This window comes from Puma concolor, chromosome E4 (genome assembly GCF_028749965.1).
Source record: "Puma concolor isolate L17-30 chromosome E4, mPumCon1.1.hap2, whole genome shotgun sequence".
Taxonomy (NCBI): Eukaryota; Metazoa; Chordata; class Mammalia; order Carnivora; family Felidae; genus Puma; species Puma concolor.
The window spans coordinates 9,507,546-9,512,187 of record NC_141683.1 but is presented as its reverse complement, the minus strand read 5'-3'; the positions used below and the strand labels follow the sequence as shown (position 1 = coordinate 9,512,187).

General features: G+C 46.5%; 1 long non-coding RNA gene across 1 annotated transcript; it reads left to right on the top strand.

Annotated features, from left to right (window-relative positions):
* The first annotated feature begins 3,076 nt into the window (after positions 1 to 3,076).
* Positions 3,077 to 4,326, top strand: LOC147572453 (uncharacterized). Its single transcript, XR_015245786.1, has 3 exons — positions 3,077 to 3,452; positions 3,707 to 3,811; positions 4,071 to 4,326. It is a non-coding gene; the product is annotated as an uncharacterized LOC147572453 (long non-coding RNA).
* The last annotated feature ends 316 nt before the right edge of the window (positions 4,327 to 4,642 follow it).

Here is a 4,642-nt window from a genome sequence, read left to right as displayed (position 1 = left end):
TCAACATGACTGTATGTAAACTTCGTTCAAACCCAAAGCCTGATTTCCGGCCCCACCACGCATGCATTGTACATCTGCTTTGTGAAAAGTAGCCCAGAGGAAAACCATCTTGTCCTTGAAATAGCGATCACGGCTCCCGCTCCCTGCTTTCCTTGATGATAAAACCCATGACTCCTGCCTAGATGCTAATCTCTAGTCTTTTGAGCTTCTCCAAGATGTGAAAAGGCTATAACCCCCTCAAAACTCTTGATGCTCCAGAGCACTTTCCTTCTTGTGAAGAATGTGTTTTCCAGGCAGCAGTCCTAACTTGGGCTGAAATAAAACTCTCTTTCTTACTTTCAGAGATTCTAAAAGGTTTGTTCATTTGGTGTCGACAAAAAGAAGACGTGTGAGAAGTCCCACGACTCACTGTCCGAACCCGGAGAACGATTCTGTCAGAGACGCTCACGGGGGGGGGCGGCACACCATTGTGGGTGTGGGATCATGGCTTTATGATAATGACACTTAATACGTATGGAGCACTTCCAATTCTAGGTCCTGTTTTAAGCACTTTATATGACTGGCCTATTTAAGTTTCACAGCAACACTATGAAGTTGGTTCCATTCTGCCCCTTTTACAGACAAAGAGGTAGAGGCTGAGTAAGTCCCTTAGAGTCTCCCAGACAGCAGGTGCCACAGGTGGGACCTGTGCTCATGACCCCTTGTGTGCACAGTCTCCCTCAAACCTGCACTTGGCTTAGGACATGGGGTACAGACCTGCCTGTGAACTTCGGGGGCTTCCTCTGGGTACCCTATTGTTTCTAGAGTAGTCTGCCCTACGCAGCTGTGTCTCCTGACCAGGTGCTTTTAAGGGAAGGCTTTCACTTCCAAACACTCAGAATATACTGATTCAGGAATAAGTGTGTGTGTGTGTGTGTGGGGGGGAGTCCAGAATATTGGACATTTAAAAAAAGGACGGAAGAGCTGGAGTTGGGGAAGGTAATTCCTATTCGATTCTTTCCTCCCGAAGGCTTAGCAGGCAGAGAGCCATTTAATGGATACGAGGTGAAATCAAAGAACAGCGCCACCAACCTGTCCATGTGGGGAAATGATACTAGGATCTAAGGCCAATAGACCTGAGGTCTAGACATTAACGGTCTTATATCCTCAACTGGCTTGAAAACCTGCAGCATAATTCATCTAAATACTAACAGAATGACATCAGTAAGGTGGGTCAGCTGCACGAAGAGGGGAAAGGAAGAGTCAGGAAACACTAGAAGCTAGACAGCTGTCACATTAGTTGTTAGAAAATTAAAGAGAGCCAGCCTGCTGTTTCTAGCGCTCTGCGCTCTGATATCCAATTTGAGAGCTCTGTAAAGAACGAGATGCTAGACTCCTAATGAAGACAGGTCCCAGCCTCTTGAAATTCAGAAATGAAACAAGAAATTCCTGAGGAACAAATGAAGAAGTGACTGGGCAGAGCTGCTCAAGGAAGTGAAAGTTAATTATAGCAAAGCTGGTTTCATAAGAGAGGACGAAGAGGTAAGTAGCACTGGTGTATCTCCATAATGGAAAAGAGGAATCTTTCCTTTCACTAATAATGTTCCTGGAAAAGTAATTTTATGTATAGCAAGCTCAGAATCACAGCAGCCTCTGTGGAAATCAGAAACAAGCTTGGAGAAGCAGTAAAAACAATATAAGGATGTGAGCCAGGGGATGTGACTTTGGGGGAACGGACACAAAGCCTCCGCAGGAACGGGACATCTGGGGAGACACAGTGTCAGAAGAGAAGGGAGTGGGTGAGTGTACTTTGCAAAGTACAAAAATGTCACACATGCGGAGCTTTAAAAAAAACCCCACCATTGTTATTCCTCCCAGAACAGGATGCTTTCAGAAGAAGGAAAAGGTCTGCAGGGCTTAGAAGCACAGTGCCACTTGGCAGGTGCCTTTGATGGAAGAAACTCAAGTGAATCTAATAAAGGATTGACCGTGTTCTGAGATTGTTCTGAAGCTTCTTGAGGACAGTACGGTACACACTCTGAATGTTGATGGATGAGAATTCTTGCCGGGTCACCCAGGCATGCTTGGGTCCTCCTGACTCAACCCTGAGCCTGACAAACACACCTCCTGGATTTTCAGGGGCAGCACTAACTTAGATCAGCCTCAGCTCTCTCCATAAGTAAGCAGCTTTTTTTTTTTTTTTTTTTTTCTTTTTTCTTTTTTCTTTTTTCAGGTATCCTGAGGACGGGCCAGAAAACACGGTGAGGTACCCACCGAGCATAGCCTTAGAGACTTTTCATCTTCTTCTATTTTTTTTTTTTTCTGACTCACCTGTTCCCTTTCTTCTTCTAGAGTTTTCAAATACTTCCCTCTTCTTTCCACTTTGTTATCCCCCGTTATCTTTGTCCAACCTTTCTTCCTGAAGCCCTCGTTCCTTTTAGGAGGTCTCAATGGCCTGCAGAACATCAATCAGCTGACTGCCTTCACTGTTTTGCTGACAGTATTTTCCTCCTTTGAAAAACAAACAAACAAACAAACAAACAAACAACCAAGCATTTCCTTCTTCAACTCGGAAAACTCCGAGCCCACACAATCACAGACTTTCACATGACCTGCTGCAACTGTCCCCTCCCAGGGACGATTGTTATTATTATCAGAATTAACTGTTGGGTTGTTCCGTTTCCCTGCCTCAGGGAGCAAGCCGGAGACTTGGTGTAGGCCATCTCAGCCAGGAGTGGGGCCCGCGGGCCCTTCCCACATCCCAGCACCCCGCCAGGGGGCTCTCTCTTCCTCGGGTTCCCCTGAAACCGCTCTCGCCGCACAGGACCTCCTGATTGAGGGCCCCTACGCTAATTGGAACAGCGCGCATTCACCACCAGTCTCCCTCCCCTAGGCGCCGCGAGAGCGCTCCCACCTGGGGCCCGCCCCGGTGTTTCCCCAACCCCGCCCCTGGAATCTGACCAATCAGCTTCGGGCTTGCGTAGCAGCGTCTGATTGGTGGAACACGGAGGGCGCCCCAGAGAGGGCTGAGCTCATTGGACAGCTTCCCCGCGCGTCTATAAAAGGGTCGCGGCCACCGCGCGCGTGAGCGCGCTGGAGGGATCCTGGCGGCGGGCGAGAACGCTAAGCCTCGCGCCTCAGAGCCCTGGGCCGGGCCTGCCAGGGTCCCCTAGACCCCAGGTCCGCCACGCCCTTTGCACGCGGGGATGGGATGGCCTCCTTCGCCTCTCTCTGTCCGCGAGAGGAGCTCTATCTACCTCTTGGCCTTTATCCCCAAAGAGAACATCCACTTGCTTTGACTTGGACGTAAGAAATATTTTTCGCTTATGGGTCATTGTAATTGTTCAAGTAAACTCTGAAAACGTTGGCAGTTATTCTCACGTGGAGAGGCTCCCTCACGAATCCATCACGCTGTGCAGTGTGCCCATGCGTCAGTAGAGGCAGAAAGTGAAGGAAGACACCAAAGTCACTAGGTGGGACTGGGGCTGGCCACCCTAGGGACATTCCCCAGTGGCTCATTCCTAATCGCCTTGGTTTAAAGACAACACACCTGTTTTTTCTCCTCGGAGGGTGGAGGGTACTGATGGTGGAGAAGAGGGATAAGGGGACAACCAGGGAATGTGGGCACATGGGTGTCCTCAGTGTACACAAATGTCCCATTCCTAAGAGCGGTTTTTAATTTTATTCCTATGTCATTTTTTTAAAATTAAGATTTTGTCATTTTTAGAGCACCTTTAGGTTCACGGCGCAGTTGAGGTGTGGAGATTTCCCATATACCCACTGCCTTCACACGTGCACAGCCTCCGCCGTTTGCAACATTATTCGCCAGGGGGTACGTTTGTCATGGTTGATAAGCCTGTATTGAACATCATCATCATCCAAAGTCCATAATTTACATTAGGGCTCACTCTTGGTGTTGTACGTTCTACGGGTTTGGACAGGTGATGTATTATTTAGCAAATAACCCAAAACCAATTGGATCCACGCTTGTGAAATAAGGTTAGTAGTGGTCGACCCCAGTTTGGAAATTGAAAGCAAGAAGGAAAAGGAGAAATAGGACTATTGAGTAATATACTGGTTTTCTTATGCAGATTTGAAGGCAGTTCCGAGAGTAATTCCGGAAACATTCCGAGCAATATGATAGTGCCACCTGGGAAGGGATACATAGTGTTCCATGGGGACGCCTTGGAACGCAAGCCTCATTTGGATGTGTAAATTTCTGATAATCAAAATTAGTCCATCTTTCCTTCTCCCCCCCCCCCCCTTCTTCCATCTTTGTTTCAGTTTCACAAAAGATTTAGGGATGTAGCTTAATGACTGATTTCAATTAAAGCTACTTTGAAATGTAGAAATATATAAATGTGGAGTTTATTACTATGATTTTAGGCATTGCCAAATTTATTCCCCAGATTCTTGGTGATCACTGACTACATCCTGTAATACTCAGATTAAAACAGGGTATAGGTATGTTACTGAAAAATTATGTAGATCAAAATTGAAATCGTTGGACAAAATGTTTTCCTGTTGACTGAATTGTTATTTGGGAAGTGCTTTAAAAATCTCTATTTTGAAATTGTAGGGATTCCTAGTTCTACCTTAAAATTTTTCTAGTAATGAAATGTATAGATTGAACCACACGGGATTGCCAGGATTTTGGTTTTAT